Genomic DNA, 14993 nt, shown 5'->3' with positions numbered 1-14993 from the left:
GACAGCTTTAAGCGATGAGACAAACATTAGCAAAGTCTGCCCATGAAGATCTGCATGGGGACCTCAGGGTACAGAGTGACTGCGTCGTATAATGGGGAGGTGAAATTCAGCACTGGTAAGTGTAAGGTAGAAAGAAATGATCCTGACATTTTGTATTCTGTCATGGTCTCTGAATTGACTACTACCACTAAAGAATGGGGTCTGAGGAAACAGCAGAAAACCATGCTAGACATTTGAGCTGACCCAGAGCAGCTGCTCTTATATAGAAATAACCAGAAAGTGAGACATCTCACTGGTCCAGAATATCTCCTCCTTGCCAAATCCATAAAAACCATTGTCACATGCTTTTTTTTTTTTTTTTTTTTATCCAGTGGATGAACGTCTATCAGAACTGGAAAAAAAAAAGGAAAAATAGGTGTCTCCTCGGTTTCCTGAGCACCTCCATCAGTACATCCAGAATTCTACAAAAGAGGCTATTTTGCAATTTTGAAGACAGCATCCACTGGTGACAACATCAAGACTTCCATGCTTCTAGCTGACCTCAAGACCAAGATGGAAACATTGCCAAGCTATCAGCTGTGACACGAGTCCTTGAGATTATGACATGACTTTATAATAGAAACACACAAAACCAAGGTTTCCAATACTTTTGTATATGCAGCATACACTCACAGCATAAGGTACATTAGCTTAATGAGTACAATGAAATTGTACTTCGGTGATAACTGATCTATAAAACAGACAATAGCAAGGAAAAAAAGGTAATTAAAAACAAAGTTTATGAGGAGGTTAAACAGCATCTGCTACTGTTTTGCATGCATCTTTCCACAGTTTGCAAACTTGCATTCCTATTCAAATGTTGTGGGTCAGCCTCTATTTTCAAATGCACCCTTTGTGCAACAATGTAGCTGAGACTAAGTACCCTATTCATTGTATGCACAATAAACTATATATATGGAAACTTATGTAAATAAGAACCATGCTGCTATTCAAGCTTCAATCACCAGTTAAAAGTCCAAAAATCCCAAACCAATGGCTAGAAAGCCAGAAAACTATCAAAGAAATATCTAATTGCAAATGGGGAAAAATAGTAATGCCCTTCTCATGTAATGTGGCTGTCACCATTGTTCATTTAATTTCTTGCTGAAAAAGGAATTGGTATAAATTGTCAGTGAGCAATTTCTCTGTTATCTACATATTATAGTTAGAAAAACAGAAGCTATGTGGACAGATTCACCATTAGGCATACAAGCTATGTCCTGGAAGGCAACACGTGTCTTCAATTCAAAAAGCCCTGGTGAGATAAAGCAGCCCAGGTTTGCTAACAAATTCTTTCTTTTCTGTAGCATTCAGGCTGAAAAATGTTGTCTAAAGCCAGCTCTAAAATGCAGAAGATTCCTAGAGGTGACCAGCAAAGTCTCCCTTTAACCGGGACACAGGTGATCTGCATGACCTCCTTTTTACTTCTTCTCTAAGTTTCTGTTTTTCATAAACATTGCAGAATAATTACACCCTCTCTTGCGAATCCACCCAGCACAACAGTTACCATCCCAAATATCTTAGAAAATAAAGACGATAGACAGCAATACAGTAGGGTTTACCTTTATAGGTGATTCAAAGCGGTCTTCTAATTAGATCCATCTTAAACATCCTTATCTTGCTGCTACAGCCCAGATTATTTTGACCTCCCTCAAAGGGAAACTGAGACACAGGAGCAAGTATAATTACCCGAACTTGTTACTGCTGCCCAGAAATCATGTTGCCTCTAGAGCCTGGGCTTGATTTTCAAGTGTGAGGCTGACCAGAGGTTCCGCTGATGAAAAACCACAAGGCATTTCAAGAGGAGAAATTTCCTGATACCATTCATAAAGTAGCATGCATTATTTCCCCCTGCACTGATCTCAGTCCGTCAGCATCTTATCTGCAGATTACTTTGTCAAGGGGACTAACTTGTTCCATGGCTGTTACTAATCTGCTTTGTTCTAAGAAAAAAAGAGGGTGTTGAGGACCCAAAGCAGTAAAATCATGCTTTGCAGCTGTGGCAAAATGTTTGTGGACTTTGATTTGAACAACCTAGAACAAAACTAAAGTTTTTTTCCTGCCCGAGCTGGCAGCACGCTCCCTGTGTCAGGCTGGAGCTGGCAGGCACTAGGGATATGCACTGATGCCCTCGGAGAAGCTGCACGATTACAACTACTATGGATGGTGGGGAAGAAGCAGGAGGTTCCCAGAAACCAGGGGAAACTCTGCAGTGTTATCTGCGTTGCTACCTTGAAGACAATCTAGATTCAGGAACTCCCTGCACAAGGAGGGGACATCAGTCCAACCGTGTGTTGTGGGGAACTTTTTGAGCCAGTGGTTTATTCAGCAGCAAAGTCAGTGGAAGGATTTCCTGTTCCCCCAACTCTGGAAATGTTCCCTGTGGAGGTCTTGACTTCTCGTAAGAAGCCCAGGAGGAACAATAGCCACATGCGGGAGGCAGATGTGCCCCAGGATCTCCAGGGTCATGCAGCAGCTGAAGGCCAGGCAGGATGTATTTGGGCATCCCAAAAGTGCGTAAGTCTCCAAGGAAGGCAACTAAGCCAAGCCATAATGGCCTCTCATGGCCACAACATATAAGGGAAATGCAAGCAAAACAAGTCGGTAAGGTGCCTGTTGAGGTGCCATCCCTTTTCCACTTCTACATTTCTTCCCAAATTAAGGGGTTGTGGCATGAGGGCTGGCCCAACAGCTGCAAGAGGGTTAAGTTGCTTACTGAAATTGGCTGTTTCAGGGGAACAGGAGGGATGGCTGTAACTGCAGCATGGGCATAGTTTGGGTTGCCCTTGGGGGTAACCAAGAAGCAAAGTGGGTTTAGTAAAGTTTGCCCTGCAGCCAATTTACGGAAGGTTCTGAGGCTATCATGGTATGCGGCTGCAAATTCCCTCTGACAAGTGACACTGATCTGGTTTAATCCCCACCCAAACTGGTTCAGGAATCCGAACAAACTGAAAACAGAGGCCACGTCTACACTGCTAGATGCAACCACCTCCGTCTCTTCAGAGGGGTTTTACTGCTGACCACGTGCTTGTGTTTTCCAGGCCCCTATCTGAGCTAATTTAACTCCCTGGCCCTGCAGAAACGCAAACCAGAAACAAGGCATCTACCTTGCTTTCATCTGGCGACATTAATCAGCTCAGAGAAGGGCCCAGTGAGTGCCAGAGCAAGAAGAGGAGCAGCTCATGTGGTCCCAAGGAGAGGAGAGGGAAGGAAGGGAGGTGGGCATGAGGGGCCAGGAGGGTGAGATGGGGACCTCGTCCCTTTTGCACTGACAAGCGGTTCAGCATGAGTCCACAGCCTGTCCCTACAAAAACAGCTGTGTAGTTTTCACCCAGTGCTGCTCACTTGGCTGTCCCCTTGCAGGCTTAGTTAGGCAGCAGTGCCGGCACAGAGGATGGGGTGAAGAGGAGGGCAGGCTTACCTTAGACACAGCTGTGGTGGAGCCACATCTTCCACATTACCAACCCTACACCAGAAAAATGATCTGATTTAACCCTCTTTCCTGTTTTATTTTTTAAAAATTTAGTATTATTATTTTTTGCTACTGTGGCTTTCAAACACTTTTAACCACCAGCACCTTGTGTCGTAGGAATGGGTAGTAGTCAGCAAGGGGAAATGATTCCTCAGGATTGGGTTTCTGCTCAGAACACAGTGTATCATCAAATTGCAGCTTAAGAGGTATGAGAAATCTTGGTTCATTTTACAGGAGAGTGTGAAAACTGCACCATGTCAGAGCATGAGCTACGTAATCAACATGGTATGTGAACACAGAGGGATGCCCTAATCATCTTGCTATTTTTTTTAATTTATTTTTTCTTCTGTACTCATTCATCATATCCTGTCATGTCACCAGGAACTGTTAACTTCCTGGGGTTAAAAGTTTTGAAGTCTCAACCCCGGAGCACTTGTACTTTAAATACCTGAGGCTGCACTTTGAGAAAAGCAAGCAAATGGTGAGTTAGAGGATACCTGTTCTGAAGGAGGAGCACTCATCGAAAACAAGGCAGAGCTGAGATGATGCTGTAATTTACTGGGAATGTGCTGTTACAAAGGCACGTGAATAAATTTCATCTGATGTGAACAAAATAGACCAGGGTAGTGTTCCCACATAGGTACCTGAGAGATACCGTTCAAAGCAAAAGTAACCGTGGAAACAACTTAGAAATTAATTTAACAAGACACAGCCCTATTGACTCACCCATCTTTATTCTGCTCCTGTCATGGCTATTGACACTTCAGTAAGTCTCATGTCTAGAGTCTAACCAGCATCTCAGCAATTTGTGTAATCAGATCCCATTGCCACTTGGATCCTGAACTCACAAAAGGATGGCAAAGCCTCGCAGAAGCTGGATGCAGCGCTGCAGGTTCTCACAGTATTCACCATTCTTATTATTCTTGAGTCTGAATTTTGCATGGCTAAAAACGTGTTTTACAAATAGAGAGACAGTGAATCCTAGTCATAATGAAATTATTGGACAGATTACTTTGAGACAAAAGGTTTTAGGGTGAATCTAGCAATGCCTGGGACTTTATTTCTTATCTCTCTCATGTAACTTTATATGGTTTTTCCCACCTCAGTATTTCAGAAAGGGATCTGGAGGGGGTCCTAGCAAATTGCTACTTAAATCTACTCAGTGTGATGTTGTTGAAAGTAAGGGTAATCTCATTCCAAGGTTTATTAATGAGTATTTTTACTTTAAGATCTAGAAGGCAATGAGATTGCAGCTGCTTGGTGCTGTTGATGCCTTGGCTGTAGTGCTGTGTCTGGATGTTGCTGTATTGGAGAGCATTCAAAGGAGATCCATGTGAATGCTAAGATACAAGTGGAACACGACCTATGAGGACAGGTAGAAGGTTGGCTTAGAGAAGATTCAGTTGAGGACACAATAACAGTATGTCACTTGGTAAGGGATTTACATAAATGCTCACAGCGTCGGCTAGGTGGAGGGTGACATGAAATCACACAGTCTGAAGCAAAGACAAATATGTTGGTGGCTATGGAAAATGTGTGGCTGAAAGGTTCGAAGCACTGCAGTGGGCTACCCAGGGCAGCTGCAAATTTCTCTTCGCTGGAGGTTTTTAAGAACAGGCAAAGAATTGCTGACATGGGAGAGAGCCCTTTATTCTACCTCCAACTGAGTTTGTGGGATGGGGCATAAGGTAGACGGTTTATCTACCTTCTTCTAATGACCTCTTTTTGTTTCTCTGCAGCGATTTAATTTCTGTGTGATGAATGAGGTTTAAGTCGGCACTAATTTCATGTTGAAAGAGATCCAGAGGAGACATGCTGTTGCTGACCTGGGTTCTCAGAGCAGTGTTTGGGCTCTGCTACTTCCATCTTAGGCATGTTCAGAACTTCCCTTCTGGATCACTCCAACACAATATTCCCCTCAGTTCAAACACAGAGGTGCTGAACTGTATCTACATCCTTATCAAGGTTTTTTCCCATATGATAAGATATTTCCACAGAAGAACTCTTATTCATTCCCTTGTCTACATTATGTCACTTTTGCTATCCTTGTCTACAAAGCATAAACTTTTCCTTCTTGACCTACAACTTTAAATTTCTCTGTTCCACTGTAAGCCTTCCTATGAGTTACTTATGACCCTTTTACATACTCAGTCTACATGGAGAATGAAAATTATTCTGGTCCCAGCATTCAGCAGAACAGACTCAAATCATACTGTGACCAAGCAGGACTTCCTGCAAGAAGAAAACATCCCAAGACTTAAGTTTGCAAGGCACAGTAGCTGGAATAGGACCCATTCAGCCAGACAGCTGACAGCACAGAAAACACTGCCTAGCTGAAAGGCTGAAGTACCACATCCTTCAGGCAGTCCTAATGCTCTGAGAACAGCAGACAGAGCTTTTCACGAGCACTTCCACACAGACTGAAGAGTACCAGCCAGCCTCTTCCTTGCCCTCTTGGAACAGTCAGCAGTTGGACTTACTGCTCATCAGTGCAGAACAGCAATCTGCTGGATCAGTGTGGGTTTTCTGACATGAATAAGCACTATCTGCAATAGTTATTGGCTAAATATTAGCTTAGGGAAAGAGGAAGGTGAGATGTGGTCTGCCACATTTGACAAGACATTAACCCTGTCATGGGTGCTGGTTAGCTGACCTGCCTGGGACATTGCCCCACTAATGGTGGACCTCTGGCCTTCCTCTCCTGTGAGGCTAGGTAAAAAACCTCACCTGTACTTGCAGCCATTTCATGGTATTGGGATAGGGAAAGCTTGCTGAGGACTACCCTTTCTTCAGAGCAGATACCTCCATCTTCAGCAGGAAGATGGTGCCCACATAGCTCATGGCTTCTGTGGTGTGCATGGCTCAGAGGCACCTGGGTAGTACCTGAGGCAGGAGCAGCATATCCTTGACATGGACTCTTGCAGCAGGGTTCAGTGGTTTTTATGGACCCTTGCAGCAGGGTTCAGCGGTTTTTATGGATCCTTGCAGCAGGGTTCAGTGGTTTTTATGGACCCTTGCAGCAGGGTTCAGTGGTTCAGGTCTGGTGGCTAAATGGCTTCTGTAGACGCTCACAGCCCTGTGGCTCATTGCTTGGTGTCCTGAGCTGAGGTTTCGTCTATTCTCTCAACAAGGCCCCACTTATTCCACCTTTTGTCCCACTCCCAGATGTCCACCCTCTTCTCTCTAACAGGCAGTTCTAGGTGTATCTAAAGCACAGTGTCCAGTTCTGGGCTCCCCAGTACATGAGAGACATGGGCATACGAAGATGATTAAGGGGCTGGAGCATCTGTCGTACCAGGGGATGATGAGAGAGCTGTGACTGTTCAGCCCGGAGAAAAGAAGGCTTGGGGGGAGCTAGACAATGTGTATAAATAAATAACTGAAGGGAAGGAATGAAGAAGCACGGATCCTGCAATGGCTTCTTTGGCAAGGGTTTATGAAAGCAAAGAAGTGTAAGCTGAAGCGAGCATTTCTGTGTTACAATACACAGAGCTATCCATCCTGATGCAGCCATCCAAGATAGTGGTATTTTATTCCTGATGGCTGAAACATTTCTGTATTCTGTGTCTGGGAATGTGGTCCCTCTTGGAGGGAGCTGGTGGCAATCTCAGCAGAAGCAGAGGTGAGCACACCTTTTAGGGTCAGGTTTGGTCCTTAATTATCAACCTGGATGGCACAAGTTCTCCATGGCCTCACAGCAGTACACATTGCTTTTATATTCCCCAAAAGCTGTCTAGGCTGCAGAGTCCTATGTCATTCTAGCACAGCAGTCATCCCACCTCCTTGGTACTTGCTCTGCTTTTCACCCTTTCAATTACATTATAAATTTTTTTTGATCTTAATTAAACTCAGTTGTCTCTGCACCATCATTTTCCTGTGGCTTAAACAGCTCTTCCTCCCTCCAGGCATTTCTTATGAAAGGCTTATGATGTCAGGAGATCTGTGGAGATGAAGGACACATGGAGAGAGGAAGCAGGAGATGCTAATGATGAGAAGGCGTGAAGAGAGCAGATACGGGGCTGGCATAAGACAGTCTAGCTGCACGGTTGCCCTGAAGTTTATAGCAGCCAGGCCCTGCTTTACCCTTTTTAAACAGCCACAGGGAATTTTTTTTCTCAGACTTGATCTCTGGGGATAAAGCCCTTGTTTTTAGTGCCTGTCCAGTTTGTTCGTCCTCAGCCACAACAGAATCTTTCTATTTTATGCCTAAAACTTGACCTTTGGGGAGTGCGTAATAAGTTGGATGATCAGACGATGTTTGTTTCAGACATAAAACACACAATGACTTTAAGAAACACACACCCAGTCACAACAATATTTCATGGGAGAGTTGGCTAAAAGGGAAAAGGGGGGCGGGGGAAGTTGCGCTAACCTTAGATAACACATCTGAATGAAAACAAAACTGAAATAAACAGAAATTAATCAAGGACTCCACATCCAATGGCACAGTGATAAGGACGCAAACAGGCTGTGAGATACTTTCTCTGTGACGTTTGAGGAGCTGTGTTATTCTAGTTTTGTGCCTAGCATGGTGCAGGGGGTTGAGGCAGCTGGTTACGCCAAGGGATGTGTGGGGCTTGAGCAGAGGTACAGTTTTCAGGTGTTGGCAATTTTTATTTTTGGTGAGTTAGTTATGCACAAACAGATGTCATGGCAGTTGCAAGTGAAGGGATGAATGCTCCATGCGCTTTGATATTTATGGCTAAAAATAGCAGTAGCTGCAACCAAAGTGGAAAAAGCATTTAAATCATCACTTTCCTGGGAAAAGAAAGCCCTGCCCAATTCTTGCCCTATTCCTGGCATTTTTTTTCTTCCCTCTGCTTAGGAGGCTTTGTCCAGCTCCAGCTAAAGGTTTCTGCTTGAACTTTGTGTTGGAGTATTATAGGAGAAACAAAGTAAAAAAAGATAAAAACAACAAAAAGAAAATGTGAAACAATGCAAGTCTGCGTTGTTGTAGCTCTTCGCATGTAGCTGTATGCTGGATGTTCTGAAAGGCGCCTGTCTGGAGGCACTTCTGTGGCTGCGATGGGAGAAGGGATGTAGCCATTAACTTTCCCTTCACCTCCTCATCCTCTTTGGAGCACCTGCAGTTATCAGTGGCAGGCCTATCTCACAGCTAGCTTTAATGAAGCAAGAGATTTGGAGCTCAGCTGTGTGTGGGTATGGGGAATGTGGGAGAATCCATGTACTCACTCCTGTATTTATACAGTAGAAACTGGGGCCTAACTACATCTGACAAAGTGGAATTTCGATGGCCTTCAATGAGTTTTGGATTAGGTCCCTAAGTCAGGCCAGCCACAGGTTATTTCTATAGAAGTACTAAAGTACCGAAGTACTAGAAAGTCTGATGACTACATGCTTCCTGCTAGTTTCGTTTTATTAACCTCTTGATTTTTTTTTCCTGTTATTGCTGCAAGCACAGCCCGCTGTGTAGGAAGCTGCTGCAAGCTGTGCAGGTGTCAGCCATTTGGAGTTTATACAGCCCTGCTCTGGACAGCAGGCATTTCCTGCGTAAGGCCTGGCCCGTCACACCTAGCAACTGAAATGTACAAGTACAAAGTAGCATCCACTAATCCCAATTCCAGCCTTATTATTTTTGTACTGGTCTGTCTTACAGAGAGCAGGATAGCTCAGAAATGTTAAGTCGTGCTGGTGTTTAAATTCTGTGAAGGCTACACATATCTACGATGTTTTCAGAATCATCCAAGATCTTTCATCTTGATCAGAGGCTGGAGGACCTCTGCTACATAGACAGACTGAGGGGTTTGGGGTTGTTCAGCCTGGAGGAGGGAAGGCCCCAGGGAGACCTCACAATGGCCTTCCAGTGCCTACACCTAAGGGGGCCTAGGGGGGCCTACAGAAAAGCAGGAGAGGGACTCTGTCAGGGGTTGTAGTGGTAGGACAAGGGGTAACAGATTTAAACTGAAAGAGGATAGGTTTAGATTAGATATAAGGAAGACATTCTTCACTCAGAAGGCGGTGAGGCCCTGGCCCAGGCTGCCCCGAGGAGCTGTGGGTGCCCCATCCCTGGCAGTGCCCAAGGCCAGGCTGGATGGGGCTGGGGGCAGCCTGGGCTGGGGGGAGGTGTCCCTGTCATGGCAGGGGGCTGGAACTGGATGGGCTTTAGGGTTCCTTCCAACCCAAACCATTCTGTGATTCCATCACTGGCATTAGGTGTGAGAACAAGGCCTACTGTCATCGAAGTAGAATCATGGTGAGTGGCTTTTCTCATGCCCTGGAGTTGTCTTGGGAGAGCTTAAACAAATGCCAGCCAAGAAATATAGGGCTGGAGCAGATGACCTCCTGAGGTCTTTTTCTGTCAGGTTTTTCTAGTTCAATAGCTCAATAGTTAGCCTCTTCCCTGGCATAGTCAATGCCAACTAGCTTTCTGTCCCAAAACTCACAGGAATGATTTAAAGGACAATGTGGGCCAGGGGCTGTCCCCTGACAGCAGCACAGCCTAGGGTGCCTTGCTTTGGAGGGAGAGGGCATACAGAGATGAACCATGTCCTGACATGATCAGGGAACAACTCCAGTCTCTCATGCTGCGCTGTTGCTGTTGCATGTGTTTCTCCTAATTCTAGCAAGGCCTAAGGCAAAATGCGGATATTTTGGGATTAGGAATATTCAGCACCTCTGCCCTCAGTGGGAAGAGGCTGGTGCTTTGCCATATCCCATGGCAAATCTACAGAGGCACCTGTGTTTCTCTTCACTGACCATACAGGCAATCTAAGTCAAAGCACCCTCAAAAGCATCTGCATTTACATTAGGGACAGAGGAACCCTCCATTAACTCCTGTCAGGTGGATTAGATCTACACCAGGTTTGGTAATGCAGTGCTGAAACAGTGCTGAAGCCACTGTTGCAAGATTCGCTGGAAATAAGACATTCAGGAAAAGAGCAGGAAGCTTTCGGGACAGATTTTTGTTAGTAGCACAAAACATCTTGAGTGTCCTTAGCTAAGGACCTGTGGTTACAAAGGGCAACTGGACTTTTTAAGCTGTGGGCTTGAAACAAGGCAGTGAACGGAAGGAAATGTCCTCAGTCTTGTTTTACAGCTGGACAGACTTAAGACATGCACAGGTTTATCCAGGATTTCAGCAATTGGGTCAGGAAACCAAGATTTTAAAGACCCCGTGCAAGAATTTCAAAAATTTCTTCCTCCAGAAGGAAGAGCAAAGCCGTCTGGGGATCAGGGCCATGCTGTGAACAGCCTGTCACAAGGCACGTAGGGGTGGCTTTGGAATGAAGATGGTTTTCACACACTCAACCTGACGGTTGTCAAAGGCGAAGTTTGTGGTCACAGGAGCGAGCTGAAGCAGGAACTCTACTACAGCTTTTCCTCTGTGCACGAACAATGAAGGGAAGCTCTGCCTTTTTTGAAGAATTTCTGAGAACAGTAAATTGCATACTAGATCACAGCCCTATTATGTTTTTGGGGAAGTCATTTGGAAATTAATGTTTCGCATTAAGATTTAAATGGGGAATCCATACAGCTCTGCTACTTGCAGGCATCCTCAGACCCAGCCTGCCACAGCATTTTCTCTCCTGCTGACGTGGGTTTAAGCAGAGCCTGGGCTGACAGCAGCCAACAACGCAGACCCTTGCTGTCCCTGTGCCAAACAAGGATGGTCTGAGCTCTCCCTGCTTCACAGGGCATTTAGAGGGAAGCTGGGGTAGTAATAACATATCAGTGCCTGGGCTATCAGCTCAATAAAGTATGAGCTGTGGAAATACCTAGAAGGCAAATGAGGCCAGGAGGAAGGATTTCAATGCCAGGAGCAGTCAATTTTAGGTGACCTTTGAGTTCTTCCTAAAACGAACGTGACTTTGTGTAAGTCAGCTGACTGAGATCACACAGAGGAGCAATTTTTTTTTTTTTTTTTCTGGGCTGGTAAAAACCTTCTTGCTTATTCAAAAGAGGTCCATTAGAGGGTCTCTGAAAGGTAGGCTAGATGTGCTGCTGTGGGGGGTTGACCCTGGCCTGCAGCTCACTTGCTCCCCACGTGCTAATGGGATGGGGGAGAGAATAGAAAGAGCAAAAGTGAGAAAACTCATGGGTTAAGACAAAGACAGACCAGCAAGTGATATAAAGGTGATCACTCCCCACCTCCCAAAAGCAGGCTGATGCCCAGCCACGCTCCAAACAATGGCCACTTTGCAATATAACCCTGCCTGCTGCCCCCCGCACACCACCACTGACATTTTCTCTATCACTTAATATGTCGTTATATGGTATGAAATAGCCCTTTTGCCAATCTGGGGACGCTTTCCCAGCTCTGTCCCCTCCCAGCCTGCAGCTGGGAAAAGTCTCGATACTGTGCAGCACAGTTGAGCAATAACAGTGCTCCATGCTGTGGCTGTGCACATAACAACAACACAAAAACACCGGTGTGCTATGAGCACTGTTTTAGCAACAAATCCAAACTGCAGCACTTTAAGGTGATGAAAAAGGAAAGTTAACTCCTTCCCAGCTAGACTCCGTACACCTTGTGTCTTCCATCTCACCTACTTTCCTAATGCGACATCTCCAGCCCACTGTAGGACCGTGGCCCCGTGCTCCCTACTTTTCTCATCCCAGCCCTCCGGCTTCTGCCTTCACCCAGCGCTGACTCAGCCTGTGGGCAGGATGCTGCCGAGCACAGATAAGGGGACAAGCTGGTCCGATCCCACACACGGCAGGTGCTGGATCAGATTAGCTGATGGGTGGTAACTGCCCATAGGCAGACAGAGCGATGTGCAAGATCATTTGTGAAATAAACTCTGCATAACTGTGTGGTTACTGTGGATCAGCTCATGAATGGCAATTGGACCCCTCTTTGAGGTGACCGTCCTAAAAGACTGCTTCATGCAAAACTGCAGGTGGTTTTCTTCTGAAAGGCGTTTGGTTTTGCTGTGAAGTGATCCCATTCAGCCTTAAAAAGCTGTGATTCTCAAACAGGACAGAGATTTATTACAGCAGCAAATCATTTCAGCTGTCATTCATATAGCCCCAAGGCTAATGATGTCCTTACAGATGATGCAATTCACATCCGTACTTTCTTACTGTAATCCCTCATTCCTTCTGGCTAATCAGGAACCACTGCCATGCACGGCAGCATCACGGAGGCCTTCTTGATCAGGGTGAATGGGTTAAAAAAAGGAAATCTAGTAAAGGCTGCGCTGGCCTTTTGTGTTTTAACAATGAGAGGAAGCTCTGCCTAGTTTGAGGAATTTCCCACGTCTCCAATTCAGACTTGGAAAAGTGCTTTATTAAGCCTGCCTAAGAGGTGTTAAAAAAATAAAAATAATCAAGGAGATTAGGACAAAGATATCTTCCTAGAGCCTACGCATGTTCTCTGTTTGTTTGTTTTTTAAACCTGGATCTCCGGAGGTAAACTCAGAGGAGAAGTTCTAGGGAAGTCAAATAATGCCAAATGCTCACACCAGGCTCCTGCTGGGCTGGCTGAGCCATTACTGAATTCGGTCAAGTATCATTGCTACCCAGATGCTAGAGATTTGTCCCTAAATGTCTTTGCATAAGATTTTGTTCCACAATTTTGCCAGACGTTGCAAAACAGGTTAAGTGACAGAAGTAGATGAGGAATTTTCTGGACGCGAGTAGGATCTGTGGGTTGAGAAATGCACCTTTCGCCACGCAGCAGCAAGTGCCCAAGCAGAAATGGAGCCTCAGGCTGTCAGATTCCCAGCATCCTTTCCCTTGCTATTCCCTTGCCCGCTACAGTCTTATTGGCTTCCCATAAAACTGTCACTGGAAGTGAGAGTTACAGCATTCAAACCAGACCTTTCTCCCCCAGATCTGAAAGCTCCTTAAGCACATCAGTGAGCATCGCTTTCCCACTGATGGGGAGAGGGAGACAAGGTTGCAGAAGGTCGCACTGTGTCTGCCTTTTCACTGAATCCCAATCACTTAAGAAACTGGTAGGTGCTGCTGCACCAGAGGGGTTTGGATGGAGGAGGACTTTTGGGGTTATAACACACTGATGAGGGTGAAAGCAGCAGAAAGCCCCCCTGCATTCCCCTCGCTCTGAGCACTGGGAACAGCACTTCAGCACCCCAGAATGACACCACAAAATTGGGTTTAGTTTTAGCAGCTCAAAACACAGGTAGAAAAGAATAGAAGCAAGATAAATGCACACAGCACACAGCAGTGTCTTGGTCTGTGGCCCTGGGTGCCCCAAATCCCTTCTCCCTGCCAGCAGGCATCATCTAATATGAACCAAAGGTTGCACTAAAAAGAAACAAATCCACCATTTCATACAGCTAACAAAAGTACTGTGCATTGCAAATCCCATCTGCATTTCAAATCCCAGCCACAGCCCACTGCAAGCATAAAAAGAATTCCAAAAAAATCTGTTATTGCAGTCGATTTTTGCTGTTATTGTTGTTGGTCTGATTTTGTTGTTGTTTTTTTGTTTGTTTTTTTCCTGAAAGCATGTAGCGTGCCATAAATGCAGACCAGATTAGCACAGTATTGCCATGCACATCCCTCTTTACCCTGAGTTTAGTTCAGATTAGGCACAGTCCCAATTTCCCTAGCCAGGCTAACTGACAGTAGCACTTTATCAGAATCTCAAATGATTTAGTTCTTACGCGGCGAAGCCAAAAGCATCCTCCAGGAACCTATCACCCGATAACCACAAAACAAGAAATGCTCTGACCGCAGCTCCCCCAGCAGACACCTGCAGCAGGTTTATCAGGCGTGCCAAGAATCTGGCCCCGAGCATCCCTCCAAGCCACCCTCACCAGCCCCACACTGCTGAAGCACACAGGGTGACCCGGTGCATCGCTGCATACCTGCAGGATGAGGAGTGCTGGTCCCGTCCGAGTCCTTTCCACACTTGTCCTCTTCTGCTGGGCAGGAAGCTTCCCATCCAAGTGTCAGCTCCCGCCCCGGTCTCTGCCCTTTGTTTTCCCAGAGCTCAAAACACACCTCGTGTGTGTGCTGTTGGTTGTCAGGTTGGAGGGTTGGTTTGGTTGTTTTCTTTTCGTTTTTACTTTTCTTTTTGCAACAAATCAGCCTGGGATAAATTCTCAGTGAGCGGGACAGCGAAGCGTGTGGCTGGTGGTGATTTCACCCAGCAAACCCCACAACCTCCCTTTCCTGCGATCAGTGGGACCTGATCCCTTCTCCGCTGGCGTGGGGTGGAGTTGCAGCTGAAAAACACGAGCCCGAAAGCACTAAATGGGCAGGGCAGATCTTCCTTCTCTGTTTGTTGTGTCAGGGAACATAGCGGTTCCTGCCGGCCCCAAGCACGGAGATGACCTCTGGCCAGGAAGGAACCTGGGAAATATTTTCTAAGTGATTTCCTGACGCGGGGGGGAAAGTGGATGGAAGGGACACTTGGGTGGGGGTACTCGCAGGAGAGTGTAATGTCAAGATGGGGGAATCATTTTGGGAGCCATTAGGGGTTTGGAAGTGAAAAAAATTATATTTTCTTGTAGGTGAGACTGTTCTAAGAGCCTCAGTTGCTGCTATACAC

The 14993-nt window shown here is 45.8% G+C and overlaps 1 protein-coding gene across 2 annotated transcripts in view; it reads right to left on the bottom strand.

Annotated features, from left to right (window-relative positions):
* Nucleotides 1–14716, bottom strand: part of ADGRF5 (adhesion G protein-coupled receptor F5) — a 38821-nt gene extending 24105 nt beyond the window's left edge. The window contains exon 1 of one of the 2 annotated variants that reach the window (XM_048065747.2): nt 14308–14716. The gene's annotated coding sequence lies outside the window, so the exon portion shown is untranslated. The remainder of the gene's footprint in view (nt 1–14307) is intronic. The other variant, XM_013184551.3, reaches the window with a different exon arrangement.
* Between the last annotated feature and the right edge of the window lie 277 nt (nt 14717–14993).

The sequence above is a fragment of the Anser cygnoides genome, chromosome 3, assembly GCF_040182565.1.
Source record: "Anser cygnoides isolate HZ-2024a breed goose chromosome 3, Taihu_goose_T2T_genome, whole genome shotgun sequence".
Classification (NCBI taxonomy): domain Eukaryota; kingdom Metazoa; phylum Chordata; class Aves; order Anseriformes; family Anatidae; genus Anser; species Anser cygnoides.
The sequence above is the reverse complement of the archived record's forward strand: the minus strand, read 5'-3'. Positions and strand labels throughout refer to the sequence as shown.